The 20,380-nt window shown below is 38.7% G+C and overlaps 1 protein-coding gene and 1 pseudogene across 1 annotated transcript in view; one reads left to right on the top strand and one right to left on the bottom strand.

Annotated features, from left to right (window-relative positions):
- The window catches only part of LOC122816569 (ephrin type-A receptor 7-like), a 2,140,039-nt gene that overhangs the window by 1,087,121 nt on the left and 1,032,538 nt on the right, over positions 1-20,380 (bottom strand). The gene's annotated exons all lie outside the window — the stretch shown is intronic.
- On the top strand, positions 11,497-12,098 carry LOC122811645 (annotated as a pseudogene).

Raw genomic sequence — 20,380 nt, 5'->3', positions numbered from 1 at the left:
TAAGGGTATCCGCTTGACAGGGAATCCACCACCACTCTTTTGGCCTGATTTCTTCTACCTACAATCTGCTCATCCTGTTTGAAATAATTAGTTCACTATTAACAACATTTTTTTTCAATGAAGCCACAGAGACTCCTGGTTTTATACACAAGTTCAGTTTCATTAAACATACTGACAAAGCTTCCGTACTATCTGTTTTGCAATACATTACTTGGGCTGTGTTAAAGACAAATAGAAAGCTACATAGCATTAGAATTTCTGTTCCATAACATTTAGTCAGTTCCGAATAGGTACTTCCATCTACTTACAATGTGCACCAAATAAGAAAGTCATTCAGGCTAATACAAACCCCCTTAAAGTTCTTCATTCTTATACCAGCAGAATGAGTTTTTTCTTCATCTTGAAACTGATAGCAAAAGTCTGTTTTACAAGCCAAGCCAATTTATCTTCAAATACAACGGTACAGTCTTCTAAACAACCCTAAAGTATTACGGAGAAAGGCATTTATTAGTTAGGCAAATCTAATACTCTGGCGTCCCAAAATCAAATGTAATGGACACATCTTCTCTGGTTGTGTAGAAACAGTCTGCAGTTCTGTTCACAAATTCAAACTGCTGCACCCAGAAAAAAATCACTTGCACACATATTGGCTTCACTTGAATACAAACTTACTAATCAGAGTAACTCTTGCCTCAGAAGTAAAAAAAAATGCTGGCCCAAAAAGTAACTAAAGATTGCACTCTGGCCTTAGAATTTTACTCTTGATTTTATCCAATAAATGACTAAATAAATAAACTAAAACTACCTAACTTTGTTGGCAGTGGCGCAGACAGGTTGATGCCAATGTTAATAAAACCATGTGATGCCTGTCGTGCCACTGTGGCATGGCGTTAACCATCACCAATCAATTGCATGTTCCCAGGTACAGTGGAAATCTCTGCAGCTTCTCTGAAAAAAAAAATAACCCATTACTGCTTTCCATTTACCACCTCATCAGTCCCCTCTTCCTGCATTCTCATCGCATCTGGAATCCCACCTTAACACGTATGACTTTTACTGCCACCAACAGGACCTCAGCAATAAGCATATTAAATTGACAGATTGTTTCCCTCTAATCACGTTTTACATTATGGGTAGTAGTTGTGGTACCAGTGGTTCTTTAACATTGAAATAGTCAGGTAGCTGTTTATCTAGATCAAGAAACAAGTAAGGTAGTAGGCCCTTCCCCCAAGTTTGTCTATAAGATTAGGAAAAATCTGAGACAAATGTTGTGTTATCCTAAGCTTGCACGAACAGCATCTACACCTTTGGGAGGGACACTGAAATGTAGATCTTGTCCATATTGTTCATTTGTGGATGAATCAAGATTTTTTAAGCATCCTGTGACTTGAAAACTTTTGGAATTACGTCTGTCAGCTAACTGCAACATGGCTAATTTGGCTTATGTTGCACATCGTGTCAAATGTTTTAATTTTTTCTTTTTATGTTGGCAAGACTAATTGGAAACTAAGAGATAGGATTCGGGACCATGATTATTGCACTAGTTGAGGTAAATTATTCAGTGCACTTGCAAAGCACATTCTACAGTTAGGAAGGGAATAAACTTTTTTATTTCAAGTTTTATCTGTTATAAATGATAATGGCAGAATAGGACCCATTAATCATAATACTGAAAACATTGAATTAGAGTGGATTCTGAGACTTGGGGCACATAGATATATGGGGCTTAATGACTCAGTCCCTATTAAATCAGCTTTAAGGATGAAGAAACTTAAATGGGAAGGTTAAACAATGTATAGCCATATATCTGTGTGTATTTTTATATTGTATGTAAGTAGCTGTTGCTTTAACTTGCTTTTACTAATTGGATTATTAATTGTGTATTTGGAGGGAATTTTATTGATTAATTGGCTATTGGGGAGTATGTATATAAGGATGCTCTGTTCTCTATTGTGATTATGTCTGGTGAAGCGGTTTGTTTGACTGCAAAAGCGCTTACTTCTGGTTCTATTTTGCAATAAAAGACTTTTTACATCAGTTGCTGTCAGTGTTTACCTTCCAGGTTGGGATTTTTCATTTTGATTGCTGTTGGAATTTTATTAGCTTGCCTCATTGGGATTTTACTTTATATATATATATATATATATATATATATATATATATATATATATATATATATAGCTATGGATATATGGGTCCACTACTAAATCACTCAGCCCAAAATACCAATGTTCACACTCTCGAGATGACAATACCATAAACTTGGAATCATGAATGTCTGAAGTTATCCAGAGCAAGTTAACACTTGTCCAATACCAAACACAGACACACCAGCCAATATAACAACCACCTAAGTGGGGGCTATGTCCCCCACACCCCTTAACTATGTATATACCAACTCCAGGATCAAACTACAGTGGGGAAAATGGGATATTTCTTCATGCTGGACAATTTTTTCCTTGCCCTGGGTAACTTCAGCCGTTTTTGATTCTGGGTGTATGGTATTGTCGTCTCGAGCTTGTGCACATCAGTATTTTGGGCTTCTGCATTTAGAAGTGAACCCATACACAAACACACACACACATACACACACACACACACACACACACACACACAAACACACAAACACACACACACATACATATATATATATATATATATATATATATATATATATATATATATATGGTTCCCCTTCAGAGGGTCGAACAGCTGAAATCTCGAAATGCATATGGTCGAGACCATATGCTTGAAATTTCAGAAGCTTGACCTTCTGAATGGGGATTGGCATACAGTGCAGAACGGGAGATTGCCCTTTCTGTGCTGTAGTGCAATCTCTGAGTTAGAATAAATAAGTAGTTGGGGGTTTGGGGTGTGCAAGGGGACTTACCCCTCTGCAGAAACACTGTTTTGTGCTTTGTTACTTTTTTTTTTCTTTCCCTTTCAGAAGGTTGAGCTTCTGAAATTCGAGCATATGGCTTTGGCCATATGCATTTCGAGATTTCAGCCTTTTGATCTTCTGTAGGGGAACCATATATACATATATATATATATATATATATATATATATATATATAAATATATATATGGATCTACTTTATGCGCTCAAAAGCTGAAATACCCGAATCCTAATAGCGCAACACGTAAAGAGCGAACCGCAAATATGTCGAACGAATGAAACTGCGAAAGTGGAAATATCAAATTCGCATAGTTGGCCCATCTGCAGTATAGCTCCATAATGTAAGTGTGTGATAGTTACGGAAATTAGGGTTAGGGAGGGGTTAAGGTAAGTGCATAGGTAGGTAGTGTATATAAGGTTTTGTGTAGGTAATGTACGTAAGGTTTAGTGTAGGGTTTTGTTAAGTGTATGGGTGTGAAATATTTGATTTGCTTGGGTATAGCACCATAGGGGAAGTGTGCGGTAGTTACAGACCTTAGGGTTAGGGAGGGGTTAAGGATAGTGCATAGATAGTTGTGCATGCGGGGTTTAGTGTAGGGTTAGCTGTAGGGTTTTGGTGCTTTAATTTAGGGTTAGAAGTAGGGTTTTGGTTAGTGTATGTATGTGTTTTATTTTATTATGTTTGGGTAGGTAGTGTGTTGCGCTTGGTGGGTTGGCTGACTGACAGTTCGAGGTTTTAAATTTCGCACTTTAGTACGTTTGAAGTATTCGCGGTTCGCTCTTTATGTGTCGCGCTATTTGGATTTGGATTTTTCGTATTTCGAGCATATAAAGTAGACCCTATATATATCTATATCTATATATATCTATATATATCTATATATCTATATATATATATATATATATATATATATATATATATATATATATATATGCGCGTGCGTGTGTGTGTGTGGGTGCATGCGTATGTGTGCGTGCGTTTGTGTGTGTGTTTGTATGTATACTCAAGAGTAACCAATCAGCATGCTTTCACTGGGTGAGGTTTCAGTTCAATGATTTTAAATCTTCAAGATGAAACACAGTGAGCAGATTTTACCACAGAAAATCAATGTTGGTGTGATTTATTTGTGTGTGGTAGCAGTGATTTACTGGCGTGGTATTTTCTATTTTCCACTTTGTTGTGCAAATGTGAAAACAATATATTTAATCAAGTGGCTCGGGGACAAAGATCATCAAATGATGCCAAAGCAAATATTGCTCAATGTAAAAAATATTTTGAGGTTTTTTTTTTTTTGACTGGATTTTTGATAGGTTGAAATCTGAGAGTTGAGTTCATTTCAAGTTGTGGCTCAACAAAACAGAAATGAACCCCAAAAAATGTCCGAACCGAATACCAGATCTGTGAAATGGAATTTCAACCACTAAGACACTCTGCTGCTCTTGACAATGTCTGAATTATACCTCTACATTCACCATGTTGCCCGCTAGCCATAATTCTCAAATTAAGCAGTGATGTCAGGATTTCTTTATTTTGGAATTTGAAACAGCAGCCTTTTTGTTTGTTTGTTTATTATTATTATTATTATTATTATTATTTGGATCCTTGGTTGTATGCATTTCATTATTTTTTGTTTGAGACGTTTTGTCATATGTTGAGCTTACACTATGAAGATTTGTTTCGTGTTGGGTATAATATAAGTTTTCCAAATAGCATTATGGATCCAGGTAGGACAGGTGGATCCTTTTGTAGCTTCAGACAATCAGCTATGAAATTCTTTGAACTAAAATTGGATTCAAAGCATTTTCTTAAATACCATTAATATTGTCTTTCAAGCAAAACTTAGTCCCAGCTTCTTAATTAGATAATAATATCACAGGAAGTCCTTTGCTGATTTTTTTATGATGAATAAATATTTTACCAGGAAAATATACCATTAAGCAATAAATATTAAGTTATTTTCTTCAGTGGTCACAGACCATTGCAAACTATTACCTGCTCAGATTTTAAACCCTTTCTTCATTTAGATAGGTTTAAATCCCTCATTTAAAACACAGTCTATGAAACCAGTTATCCTATTAAGTCTTTATTTTTGCCATCAGCCGCAAAAAGGTCTAATTTCATAGCTTCACATTTTTACTTCTGCATTTATTTATTTTTATGTAACACCTACATATTTAATTATTTCATTATTTATTATGGTACTGATACTATCCACTTATGGAGTTTTTTATGGAACTACTATTTTATTACTTTTATTTCGCAAAGTCCAGTTTGCATCATTAGAATATAGTCTACTGGTAATAATAAACAAACAAATAAATAAAAATAAAAAAGAGCTAAGACAAGTAGGCTTTTATTAACCAGTTTTATACTTGATAGAAACAAGTACCAGTGAGTTCCAATGAAAATAAATGTAGAGCTCTACAGTCTACTTCCCTTATGACTGGATGAATCTTGGCTTGCTGAGGACTGGAATCCCCAAACTGCATTCCTTGATAAAATCTGCCAAAAACATTGCCTTGATATGGAGAACAAGCCTCCCAAAACCATAAAATTATGTTTAATAACTTCACAGTCACATCAGCTTGAAAAACAAGGGGGAAATTACCCCCCTGAAAAGGGCATTACTGCAGGCACAACTCAGCAGCAGTGATTTCCTGTGTAGGAGCTTCAATCTTCCCAGGTGTAACTTCGCGCAGATGATGCTCGATAATTCAATCGTCTTCCAGCTGTAGGTAAGTGGTATAGACTGTGCTCCATAAATATATACACTATTTCATGTACTTCCTTTAACATTAAAGATTTTAAAGTTTGTAATCATATGCGATAAACATTGGAAATTATTCCCTCATCTTAATACATCTAGCTCTCACTGTTTTTTGTTTTATGTAGATATCATCCAATGAAAAGCAGCTTGCTTCTTAAGAATATTGCTTAAAGATTAATGCATTTATGACTCTAATTTATATGTTTTGCTCCTAACAATTTCATTTCAGTTGTTCTTATATACTGGTTTGATGAACTGAATCATATAACTATTTCCTGAAGGACTGCCAGAAGTTTTCTCTGTGATTCTGTGTTTTTCTTTTCTGCACCTCATTTAGTAGATCTTTATAAGGGGACGGGCACAGCTTAATGCACATAAAGGTGGTTATAAATTTTAGCCCAGGTTTAGAATTTTCAAAAAGTTTGACTGCCTTCAAAGAGTCCAAGCATATAAAATGACACATAGAATGATTTCACATCATTTGTAGAGATTAGGATATTTTGAAAAGTTCTGTTCCATGTCTAGTAATTATGAGACTGATTGTCAAGAGGCCAGCGATTACCATTTCTGTCAGATGTGCTAAATAGCACTACGGCCATCATTCCACCTCTGATTACAATCATCATTTAATGCACAAACTGCTGTAGGTTACATAAACCTCCACTGATATAGCACCTGCAAATCGACAATCCTTTCAACTATGCTCACATCATAGCTGTTGTGTTATTTGCCCTGATTTGCATAAATTTACCAGCTGCAGCAAATATATGAAACCTGGTGGTACATACAGTGATTGCAAGCAGAACAGCTGCAAGAAAATGATATTCATAAAAATACACATCAGAAATAACCTCTTGCTTGCCTGGCAAATGCTTTGTTAAACCAGCTTTCTAGTTATCCATTTCAAATTCTGTCAGCACATTCACCATATGGATATGTTATCATTTGTATTTTTTGAGGTTCAAATTCTTATTGCCATTGTGAACACATTTCTTTACCATATGTAAAATAAAGTACGTTTTAAGCTTTTAGTATTACTGTTCTAAATTTACAATATTTATAGTTCACTTTGTTGGCTAAATTAACTATGTTGTATATGCATTTTGATTACACAAATAAAACTAGTTCTTTGTTTTTTATATTGAATTAACTGGTAATTACTCATGATTATTTGTCTACTAAATGAAAATCGGTTATATGAATAGATGTGTGTGGACAACACTGATTATACATCTACACATATAGAATTACTAGGAATGTTACTCGAGTTAGTGTTAGATAATAACATCTTCATTTTTAATTATGCCATTTACATGCAAAAACTTGGTGTAGCCATGGGGACCCCCTGCGTGAACAGTTATGCCAACCTGGTGTTGGCTGACTGAGAGAGCAGGGTGATCCTATCCGATCATGCTTTTGCTCCACACTTGCTGAACTACAAAAGATTCATAGATAATATCTTTGTTCTGTGGCGAGGTACATATGAGGAGCTGCATAATTTTGTTGCATATCTGGAGCATAGTAGTGATTGTTTTAGGTTTGTCTTAAGTTCAAGTCAGTGTATTGAATTTTTAGATGTTAAAGTTGTTTTGGTTGATAGTATAATTCAGAACTCCTTATTCAGGAAGATTTGCAGGAAGAATGCACTTTTACACTGCTTGAGTATGTATCCTAAGCATGTTTTCAATAATATAGCCAAGGGTCAGTTCTTAAGGATGTCTAGACTTCATACAGAGGACCAGGACTATAGGGCTGCATCTGTCAATTTGACCAATGAGTTGGTGATGAGAGGGTATAAGCAGCATGATCTAATTAGAGCTATATCAGAAGTTAATGATCTGTGGGGTATCACAGGGAAACCATGTTTTCATAGAACAGCTGAAGAATATGGCACAGGGATGGTGCATAGACCAGAACAGAAAGACACCCTGAGATTACCTCTCACTTACAGTAGTAATATCCATAAAGTATGTGATATTGCGAGCAAATATTGGCCCATTCTAGCATCCATTGATCAGATTAGAGCTATTGTAGGTGACAGTCCCAGCTATACATTTAAGAATAATTTGTCTTTAAAAAGGCAAGTTTGTTATAATACCAGGCATGCTACACGAGAGGTATCCGGTAGGCATGGTACATTTCCATGCAGGATCTGCAGGGCATGTTCATATATTTCTAAGACAAACGCTTTTACACATCCCCTTATCAACCAAACATTTTCTTTCACTTTTCTGCTGATTGTAAGTCTACAAATTTAGTTTATTTGGCAAGCTGCAGATCATGTGCCTTGTTTTATATAGGAAAGACCATTTGGATGCTCAAGGAGTGTATACTTCAGAATTTATGTGATATTAGGAATGGGAACTCCCTTAATGTTTTAGCTAAGCATATTTCTGTTAATGAAGGACATATGTTTGAGTTTACAGTGCTGCAGTTAGTTCCAGTGAGTAAGAGGGGAGGTGATTTAAACAATAGAGTGGGATTAGCTGAGGTGGAATGGCTAGCTAGGATACAAGCAGATAAAACACTGGGAATTAATAGGTCCATAGGTAGGTACTAGGCTATCTGCCCCAGGGCATTTATAAGCCTAGCCAGAGTGTGTCAGCTTTTGCTGCCCCGTTGATTAATTAACTGAGCCTCTGTCAAGCAGAGCCAATGAAGTGATCCCAGGGGTGTATTTTCTGTTTCCCATCCACACGTTAAGGTTTATCTTGAAGAGTGTTAGTGAGGGGCTCTGCCTAATGTAGTTAGGAATTTTGTTCCAAAGCATGGGGAGTGTCTGTGACAGGAATCTATCCCTCCAGCATGTTCTATTTATTGTTGTGGTGAGGTTTAGCTCACTAGAGTGAGTGGCTCGCAGTGACTTGGATTTCTTTAGGTGGAGCATGTCCATCAATTCTGAGTTGGACATGGCTTTGTAAGTCAGGCAGAGATCACTTCTGAGTAAGCGATATGCCACTGAGTACAGCTGGAATTTTTTCAGTCGGTCTGTATAGGACATATGTTTGAGGCCAGTAATCCTCTTGGTGAGATACTTTTGTGGTCTTTCCAGCTGTTGGAAGTGTCTTTTGAGGTACATCCCAAATGGGGCATTGTACTCTATGATAGGTCTGATGAGTGACGAGTAGAGGGGCACTATAACCTCTTTATTTCTAGATGCGAACCCTTTAGTAATTAGATGGGCCACATAGAAGGATTTCCTAACTACTTTGGCAATATGATTGTCAAAGGAGAGATTACTATCTTCCTGGGTCCCCAGATCTCTTATTACCTCTTCTGTATTAAGGTTACTATGCCTTTAAAACATGCCTTGGGGAAACATAGCTCTCATCAGTGAGTTAATTGATCATTTTTTATTGGCTGTTTTTTATAATTTTATGTGATTTAAACATGGTTATTTTAGTTGTTGTATGGATCTGATTAAGCACGCACTGTGTGAATGCTCTTATCCAGTTTTATCTCCGGAATAAATTTTGTACGCCCATTGCTGTGGTGGTTGCTGGATGTTTCTTATCATCCTATTCAGCCTGAGTTTAGCCAATGGCTTTGGCCCACAGTGTGGCCCCACCACTGACCTCAAACATAGATTTTGTGTAAGGAATCATATGAACTTCTTTTACATGGTTATTTAGGCCCTACACTGTGGGCAAGCTGTTTACACCTTAACAAGGCATTCAGTATCCTACCACATGCAAATATAATAAAAAATCTAAAAGAGATCAAAACCAACCCATATGTGGATAGGTATATAGCCAAATGACTTATGGAGAAGTCTCAAGCATTAAGAGTAGGGACTGCATCCTTGCAGTGCATGATGGGAAGTAGTGAAGCTCCTATGGGGTCTGAGGTGGGAGCTCTGCTATTTGGTATCGGTTTCTCATATCCCTTCTTATCAAATGAAGATACTTGGTTAACATTTGGGGATGATTATAAGCTGGGAGTTATCAATTCCTTCTCTGACATATTGGTACTACAACAGTAGCTTACACTTGTCAATAGCTGGTGTGTCAAAATAGGCTTAAACTAAATGCAAAAGGTACAGCATTTTAACATTTAATAAATACCTCCTACCTCTAAATTATAGTGTAGATAACACACAACTTCAAAATGTAAAGGTTGTAAGAGACCTAGGCACCTGGGTGGACAACTCCCTCATATCTGACCATCACATTGCAACAGTCATTTGGAAATCCTTTTACCTTGAACAGCTCATCTCAAAGGGTATTTTTCCAGATCTAAAAAAATCCTCACCTCTTTGTAATCTGCACTGACTAGACCATCATTGAGTACAATGGTCTTGTTGGGATGGTATGTGCTAGGGCCTCGAAATCTGTCCGTAGATACAAAACTTTGTATTTAAAACATTTGTTCCCTACTATCCATGACATCAGTGGCAATAAAAAAATGTTAGAAATATCTGAAATAAAGAGATAAAGGGAAAAGTGATTCCATGTGGTTGGCACTAACAGACAGCAAGATGGAGCTGACATAGGGTCAGTGGGTCAAGCTGTTTGATGTTAAGGGGCATAGCATAGATAGGTGCAGCTGCAAGGAGTGTGCAAACATAAATGTGAGAACATCAAAGATTTCCAGGACATAAATAACATTTCCTGACTGACTTTGAAGTGTAATATGCCATTTATATTTGAATTGGAATACTGCATATTAAACAGCTTATATGACAATGAAAGAAATTTGATGAAAAAAGGAAAAATAAAATTTATGCTTTTCTATACAATACTCACACACTGTCCTTTGGCCAAGTTCCCTCATCATTATTCATAGGTATGCATCTAGATGTGACTACTAACATGCTTACCCTGCATATCTTAAAGACTAATCAATAAATGAATATTCCAATTGCGAGGACACTGGACTAATCAATAATTTAATATTCCAGTTGACAGGACACTGGACTAACCAATAAATGAATATCCTAGTTAATAGGGCACTTTTCTAATCAACAAATTAATATTTCAGTTTTTAGAACACTGGACTAGTCAATAAATTAAAATTCCATTTGATAGTACATAGAACAATCACTCTGCACAGCTGCTCCTAAAACTTATGTAAGTGGTAACAAAAGTCTCACCCTACTAAGAAGTCAGATGTTTCACACAAAATAAAGAGCACAAAAGTGTTTCTGCTGTCCTATTTGTGGCAGGGCATTACCTGCTCACTGCTTAAGTTTACAGGACAGTCATGTAGTAGAATACATTATTTCTGTAACAAGCCATCAGCCATGGAGACCGGAGGTTTGTTTAGCACTCTAACATTCTTATTTTGGCAATAATTTATACATAAGAATTTATCTGGCTGATATGAAAGTATTCAGTGCTGGATACCTGCAGACCTCAGTGAATATTGTTTAGGAGTAATCAAAAAACTAAATGTTAGCGGACTTAAAGGAGAGTATTCTTCCTTATTTATTGTTTGTTTGATAACTGGGGCAGTGCACTAATTCTAAAAGGCCTACTTCTTCTACAGCCTTCACCAAAGACAAAGAAACTTGCAGGCTTTTATTCATACCTACTGACTCCATTCCTTTATTTTGGGCTAGAAGTAAACCCAAAACAAACTTTAAAAATGACTGTCTTCATGGGAGAGACAGTGTTCCAACTTAGTTTTCTCATTTGAAGGAAACCAGTCAACTCAATATTCAACCTATTAATGGTCAAAAAATGATTTCACATTGCAACTCTGCTGACAAGTTTAGTTATAATTTCTTTCAAACACTATCTGTGCAGGGCAAGTCCTTTACTTACTTACATCATTTCTTGCCTGTTAAGGGAGAGTTGCAAAAAAGAAAGATGTAAAGAGCTGACAGACATGGCCGCAATGGGTGAACCTGTTAGATTTGTGAGAAAGATATTTCCAGGGCAATTGAACTATTGGAGAGGTTGCAATGGAGTGGAGAAGTGCCTCCACAGAAGCTACAAGCTTTACAAAGAGTCTTTCACAGTGAATTTTACAATGCTGTATGAGAGGTTTATGAGCACGTATATGAAACTATAGACATCAGTAGTAGCCAAGACGTGAGACCTGATGCATCTGCCAATGCAACAGTAGCAGGATTTGCTGCCAGTGTAGGATATTCACATCCCAGAGTCATTGAATTACCTAAAATGGAAGAAAATCTTGCATATAACATAATGGGTGGAAAAGCGCAGAATTCTGCTATTTACATCTCATGTGTCATTCCAGGAGGCAGTGCAGACAGGCATGGAGGGTTAAAACGAGGAGTCCAACTTCTTTCTGTAAAGAAAGTGAGTGTCAAAGGGGAACATCATGAGAAAGCAGTTGAATTGCTTAAAGCTGCTCAAAGAAAGGTCAAAATAGTTGCACAATGAACTCGAAACATCCTGGAGGAAATGGAATCATGATTTGAGAAAATGAGGTCTACAAAGCGCAGACAGCCAAGCAGCTTTTGATAGTCTTGCCCCCCCCCCCAGTATCGTACTTTGTTTACTTTTTATAACTGGATGCAATAGGTTCATAGGTTCATAGGTAGGTACTAGGCTATTGGCCCTAGGGCCTATATAACCCTAGCCAAAAAGATACTCTGGCTTTCGCCACCCAAGAAAATTATTTTCCTGTGCCCCTGTCGAGCAGAGCCACAGAAGCAATCCCCGGGGCGAATTTCTTCTATCCCGTTCAGTCATCAAGATTTTTCTTGAAAAGTGCTAATGAGGAGCTTTGTTTGATATAGATAGGTAGATAGAATAGTAGAATAATCATAAAAGTATCTGCATCATATCCCTCTGTATTCCCCAGGTAACAACACCACTACTTTAGAAGAAATCCTCCAATGGGCCTCAACTAATATTAACCTAGAGACCTACATTCTAGGTGACGTTAACTTAGACTGGAACAAAATTAACAACCAAAACCCTGCCATATCTGTCAGTCTCTTCAACTTTACTCAATTTACTAACTCTATCACCAGACCCAACAAAACCATTCCTCCTGGATCCACTCTGGACTGGATCCTAGCTACCCACCCTAACAGCATCTTAGACTCAGGCATCCTTCCTGACTCTATTAGTGACCACCAGCCTGCCTTCATCCACTGAGCAATCCATTCCTCCCCTTACCAGCACCAATATATACATAATCATAACTTTACAAACTTCAACCCTACAACCTTCTCTAACACCCTCAAACAAACTAACTGGAATAATCTAAAAACACTTCCTCTAGATAATGCCGTCTATTACTTCAGCTCCACCTTCTTAAATGTACTTAATACCCAAGCTCTTCCAAGATCTATAAGAGTCAAACCCAACCCTGCACCATGGCTAACTAAGGAAACCAAAATACTTATACAACAACGAGATAAATGCTAGAAACTTTCTCAGCACAATAAACATCCTGAAACCCTTCTTAAATATAAGCAACTCCGCAACCTCAGCAAAAGACATATAATCAAAGACAAACAATCCCACTATATGAAACTCCAAGCCAACCACTCCAATAACCCCAAACAATTCTGGAACTCCATCAACTCTTTCCTTAGCCTAGGCACCAAAAACAACCCTTGCCCTGACACTACTAAGACTGATTCAGAAATTGCCTCTCTATTCAACTCCTTCTTTATTAACTCTATAGCTGAACTAAGTCCTTCCCAAATACCCCACCCTATAAACCTAACTCTCCCCCTACCTTTGAACTTAAACCATTTTCAACCTCCTACATAAAAAACACCTCAGCAAGCTGAAACCATGCTCCAATGCCTCAGACAACATTCCTTCTAACTTCTTAAAAATTGCTGCAGACAGCATCGCCCTCCCCGTTAGCATCTTAATCAGCAGATCCATACAAGAATCTTATGTCCCCAAGCTTTGGCGTGCTGCCTTTATACATCCTCTCCACAAAGGCGGTAAAAATAATAATACTTCAAACTTTCGCCCCATAGCTATCCTCTCCCCAATATCAAAAATATTGGAAAAATGCATTCATACCCAACTAATGCCCTTCCTAACCATAAACCGTCGCATCTCTCAAACCCAACATGGTTTCCACCCTGGCCATAGCACTATTACTGCTCTTCTTTCATTCCTAGATATAGTCAACCATGCCCGCGACTCTGGAAAAATAGTTTCTATAGTTTTATTAGACCTCTCCAAGGCTTTCAGCACAATCTCCCATACACATCTCCTCAGCCACCTTGCTAATCTAAACCTTTCTCACAATACCCTGTCCTGGTTTTCAAGTTACCTATCAGACAATTCTCAAGCTGTAAAATGGAGGAAAGGCACCTCAAACGTCCTTCCCACTCCTACTGGAGTTCCCCAAGGATCCATTCTTGGCCCAATGTTGCTTAATATCTTTGTCAATGATTTCCACTCTGCCATCCCAAATACTAAAATAGTACAATATGCTGACGACTCCACTTTAATCTGCTATGCCACCAACCTCCCAGAACTTCAATCATACACACAAACTGCCTTCTCCGCCATTGAGGACTGGATGCTGCAAAACCATCTATCTATAAATGCTAAAAAATCCAAAATACTACTCTTCACACCCTCAAAATCCTCCCCTCTTGATAAAAATTCTTTCCAAATTAGAAGTCACAACAATTTTACTATAGAAATCGTCCCCTATGCCAAACTACTTGGGGTTACTCTAGATGAACATCTAAAATTTGACACCCATATTCAACTAAACATCAAGAAAACACATTAAAATCTCAGCCTGCTTTACAGAAACATCCACTATCTCGCTCCTTCTACTAGACAAACCCTCTCCACTACCTACCTTCTCCCCTCTCTATTGTATGGTGCCCCTACACTAACTAACTTATCTGCCTTCATCTCTTCCAAAATGGAAAGTTGTTACAATGAAATCTCCAAATTTGCCATAAAAGCCAAATATTCCTCCCACCATTGCTCTACCCTCCACTTATTTAACTGGCTAGAACTTCCCAACCACCTCGACTATTTCCAACTTACTACTGTCCATTGGCTATTATTTAACCCTACTATATGCCCTGCTCTTTTCAACATCCTACAACCATACACCCCTAACAGGCCACTTAGATCTTCTCACCTAAACCTTATCACTGTCTTCAAACCAAACCACCCTGCTGGACGGCACCTCCTATCCTTCTCCTTAGCCATAAAATGGAACTCTCTCCCTCCTTCTCTATGAACTATTGAAAACTTTAATAACTTCAAAACCCATCTCCATTCCTCCTTTTTCTCTAACTGGAAGTGCAGTTGCACTTTGCCCACCCAACCTTCTTCGCTCCCCATTCTAAATTGTATTTTCCTTACTTCCCCTTTGCCTACTACTTAACTCCCCTGGAAATGACTCACTCTTCAGTGTTATCACATGCACATTTTGTATATATTGTATATAGTTTGCTCTCCCTTTTCTCCTCTCCCTATCATTTGTACTTGTTCTGCCATAACTGCCTAAACAAAACACAAATTATATATAACCACTGAAAAATGTCATCTCAACATATGACACATATGTTAAGTAACCAATGTACCAGATCATGTCTCTGATTTTATAATGTATCTGCATCCTCAATATGAACTGCAATTTGCTTATCTTAATGTATCTGCATCTTGAATTGTAACTTTAATCTGAAAATTTAATGTTTACTATGTAATGTGGAGCTTTTCTCCCCGGGCCTCCACTGAAAATGGGCTCCTGAGCCCAGTGGACCTCCCCGGTCATCAAACTGAAATAAATAAATAAAATAAATAAATAGTTTGTTCCAGAGTATGGGAAGTCTCTGGGACAGGAATCTATCCCTCCAGCATGTTCTGTTTATTGTGGTGACAAGGTTTACGTCCCTAGAGCGTGTAGCTCGGAGGGATTGGGATTTCTTTAAGTGGAGCATGTCAAACAGCTCTGGGTATGACATAGCTTTGTATGTTAGGCAGAGATCGCCTCTGAGTAGGCGATATGTGACGGAGTAAAGCTGGAGTTTTTTGAGACAGTCTACATAGGGCATCTGTTTGAGGCTGGCAATCCTCTTTGTGAGGTATTTCTGAGGACTTTCCACTTGTTGTAGATGTCTTGTGAGGTACATACCAAAAGGGATAATGTATTCTATAATGGGTCTAATGAGTGACGAGTAGAGGGGAACAAGGACCTCTTTTTTTCCTGGATGAGAAATCTTTTGTGATGAGGTGTGCCACGTAGAAGGATTTCCTGACTACAGTGGCGGTGTGATTATCAAAGGAGAGACTAACATCCACCTGTGTCCCAAGGTCTCTTATCACACTTTTGGTGTTAAGTAGACTACCGCCTATGTGGTAGTTCATTGGTACAGAGTTTTTACCAAAGGGGATGACAATGCACTTTTTGGCATTAAGTTTGAGGCCATGGCTTTAACACCAGGCATCTGTCTCAGTGAGGCCCTTTTGTAGGATGTCCACATTGTTAGGAGTTTTGATTATGGCTCCTAGTTTGCAGTCATCTATGAACTTAATTAGCCAAAGACCTTCTGTGTTAGCTTGTACTTCAGAGAAGTAGATACCAAACAGGAGAGGACCCAGGACTGAACACTGTGGTACTCCACTTGTCACTGTTCTGAAGCTGGATTCACAGTGTGGGTTATGTCAGTGAGTCAGTTGGCAACCCATCTTGTGACATAGGGATTTATACCTAGTTTAGTGAATTTATTTATAATTCCAGAGGAGGGGATGGTGTCAAAAACCTTGACGAGATCAAGATAGGCTGTGTGAACCACCTTACCCTCATCTACGGCTTTGGTGACCACTTCAAAGAAGTCTATCAGGTTTAGGAGACATGATCTGCCTTTTACAAATCCAAAATGGGTGGGGTCCAGAGTTTGAGATTACCAATGTCATTGTTTATAAGTTCCATGATGATACGTTCCATAGCCTTGCAGACCAGGGTCATCAGGCTAATGGGCCGGTAGTTCCCGGGGTCCGTGGTAGCTCCCCCTTTGTGGAGTGGGATAACCGTCGCTGTGCACCACTCAGTAGGCACAAAGCCTGAGGTGAGGCTATGAGTGAACATGGTGCTTAGATGGGGTGCCAGTTCATTCTGTAGTTCATGTCGAATGCAGCCTGGGATATTGCCAGGTCCCATGGATGCTGTGTTCTTGCCTTTGGAGAGTGTAGCTTTTACCTGTACAGCAGTGATTACAGGAACTTTGCATTCTTCTGGTATAGAGATGGGCCCTTTAGGGGATTAGAGGGGGGTAAAGTTAGCACCAAACCTATTTACCAGGATGTTGGCAATATCAATTGGTTCTGTATATTTAGTGCCATTGTGCTGTAACTCAGAGCAGATCTGAGCATTGCAATTGAGATTCTTGACATAGCTATAGACTGCTTTGTGGTTGCCTTTAGAATCAGTCGTGATTTTGTTTTTGTAACTAGCTTTGGAGGATTTTATGAGGGATCTCAGCTTCTTACTGAGGCTGACCAGGGAGTTCCTCCAATCATGGGATTTTACTCTTTTTTGCAACAGTTTCTTTCTTCTGTTGTGGAGTTTGTTTATGGCAGGGGACCAACAGACTGGCTTCCTTTTTTTGGAGGATAGCATCTTAATTCTGTTAGGGATTGCACAATTCATGCACTCATGTAACTGCTTATAAAGTGCATTTGTGTAGGATTCAGCAGTTGTACCTCTATTGACCATCTGCATGGGTGTTGTGAAGTTTGCCACTTCTGTCTTAAGAAGCGTGAAGTTGGCTTTGGAGAAATTTTTTACGGTGGTTTCCCTAATGGGGGGTAGGTGCGGGATGTGGATGTCTAGGGTGATTAGCTTGTGATCGGATCTGACCAACGAGGAAGTGACCTCTGGTGTGAAGCACTGGTTGCCCATGTTGGTAATGATTAGGTCTAGGATATTGCTGCCCCTGGTGGGGGTGTGGATAAGTTGATCTAAGGCATTGGAATTTATGAATTCCAGAAAACATTGAGCAAAAGAGTTGGTATATGAGTACTTTTCCCAGTTAATGGTGGGGTAATTGAAATCGCCCATTATTAGGGTGTTAGATTTTACCCTAATATTTTTCAGTGTATTGGGAAATAAGGAGTGGGAATCCTTGGGGCATGGTGGGGGATCTGTATGAAGCTACAATTTTATTGCGGTCTTGCCCAGAGTTAGTTGCACTTGGATAATCTCAGATGCATTATGCTGAGCAACTCGCCTGGAGGTGTGGATATCCTTAATGAATATGGACATGCCTCCACCTTTAGTGTTTTGGTCCAGGTTAGGTGGCCAAAAGGTGTGTATGAATTATAGCCTAGTAATGCAGGGGTGCTCTCTGGAGCTTTGAACCAGTTCTCTGTCACTGCACAGATGTTGATGTTCTCATTTTAAGGAGTGTCTCAAGTGAGTACATTTTGAGGTTTAGATTTCTAGCATGGAGTAGCATTACCCTCAGATTTTGCTTGCTTGTACCTGTTATGGTGGTGAATTTGCCATTTGAACCTTACCTAAAAAAGGCACTATAGGGGTGGCAAGAGCCTTAGCCAGTATCTGGAATCCCAAGGGCGACAGATGCAGGCCATCACTGGCAAGCATCGTGGTCTGTCGATCATGTCATCCCGTGCAGACAGATACTGGATCCTCTTAGAATGACACCAGAAGCTTAGCCAGTTGTTGAACTCAATCATTTTGTCCTTGCACTGTGGTATCATTCTGACTGATGGCAGGATGCTACTCAGGGCTAGGGTCATACCTGCCTGGGCTACAAGATCGGACAGCTCCTCCATGTAGTCCAGGGAGGTACATCTCAGGCCATTCACACCAACATGGACAATGACAGTCAAATTTGTACTTGTGGAGTGACCTGAGTGCGTGCATTATGTGGCAGATCCTGGCACCAGACAGGCAACTGACAGTAACTTTCTCCTTGTTTAGCCTGATGAGTGGAACATCAGTGTGCTTGAATATAGAGTCAGCTATGACTAGAGTGTTTGGCACATTGTTATGCCTTATACGCTGTGGTTGAGTGGCACACTGAGATTGTGGGCTATGTGTCATTTGAGTTGTGTTGGGAGGGTGGAGTTTGCTTGCATTTCTGCTTTGGAGATCCCTGTTGCTTCGGCAGATTTTTATTGAGAGCCTCCGTGTATATACTTGTGTGTTTTGTTTCTATATATGTGTTGTGATGGTATAGGTTTTGAGGGACTATGTGATGAGTGTGGTGTGGTGCAAGTGTTTACCTTCTCCTCTTGAATGTCTAGTCCAGTCTTGGGTGAAGAGAGTTTTGCTTCTAGTTTGGCTATATAAGTGCATCTGTCAGAGGTTGTAGTGCTGGGTGGTAGGAAGAGAGGGTTGTCTGTGTATATGAGGCAAATGCTGCATTGCCCCAAGATGCCCAGATGCATCAGGTAGACAGGAGAAAACAACGGGAGCTGACCCTTACATGCCTGGATAGGTGCTTATTTATTAAGTACTAAAAACTGTTTTCCTCTATACAGGTGAGGGAAGTTGAGTGCTGTAGTAATTTGTAGCTTATTTAGTGCTTACAACGAGTTCTGAACAAGTGCTGAGCTCAAAGAAACAGATTTGATTGCTAAAACTAAAACACTGGCTAGTTCTAAGGTAAAATTCGAGGAACAGACTTTATGGCGCCAGGAATAGTTTAACCCCAGCTATGTTGTATGAAGGACATTTTTAGATCTTTTCTACTTCAGGCATTTGTTTGTGTGATTTATGCAGGCTACACTTTTCCCAGTCCTTTTTTTTCCCCAAGTCTTGTATAGCAGATGGTATTAGCATTGTGTTAAGAGATAAAATAAGCATATAAAGATTTCTTTTCATAAACACAGAGAGTATGTTTACATTTTATATAGTTATAAGGTAGCACTACTCTTTAGTCTTGTATTAAACAGAAATATTTAATTGACTCAAGAATGTGATATCACAGATGACAAATTCCTGTACATTATCACTTCTCAACTAAGGTAATTACTTCTTTAAAGGACATTTAAAAGAACTAGGCTTAAAAAGGCCTTTGTAGTTGTTTACTAGGTTAACACCTATGAACCTAAAACAATACACATTGATGGAATCCATAAGGGCATATAATAAAAGAAAAAAAACTCATGGTTAAAATAAGGAAGAACAATTCCCATAGCGATAGGAGATCTCTGATTAAACTAAACAGGAAACTCAGAAGACTAAGTGCAAAGAGGCCAATTATGAGGTCAGTATAGCCTCCCAGGCTAAAGACAACCACAAGGTGTTCTGCACCTATGTCTGAGACCTCAAAGGCAGCACACAACACTGTGTCAAACTAGTGGCTAATGGTGCCATGTCAGTAAGCAGAGATTCCAGTTAAGAGACTGCTCTGCTACCCTGGTTTTACCCTTGTGGGGACCGTTGTACAGACAGCAGTCTAATTCATGAAGTCGTATAGTATTGCAACAGTGTAGGGGAGTGACTAATGCTAATTAGTCATGTTTCCTCCTTTGGAAATATTTATTGCTCCTGATTAACTCGGCAATGTGATTCAGAGTCCCAATATCCCAAAACAGATTTTCTGTAGGAGAAAAAAAGAACCATAAATGCTGTGTTTTGATGCTTTTCACCCCTTCACTCCTAGGAGAATAGTTATAGTACTGATAAGTACTGCAGAGACATGGATGCGCATGTGTGTGTGTGTGTTTGTGCATCTGTGTGTGTGTATTTGTGCAAGTGTTGAAACATGCATGAAAGTGTGTAATTGTGTATTTCCATGAGAGTGAGTGAGTGTGTGTGGGATTTT

This window comes from Protopterus annectens, chromosome 1.part1 (genome assembly GCF_019279795.1).
Source record: "Protopterus annectens isolate FY-2018-M chromosome 1.part1, PAN1.0, whole genome shotgun sequence".
In the NCBI taxonomy this organism is placed as follows: domain Eukaryota; kingdom Metazoa; phylum Chordata; order Ceratodontiformes; family Protopteridae; genus Protopterus; species Protopterus annectens.
This window is presented reverse-complemented; position numbering and strand designations above follow the sequence as displayed.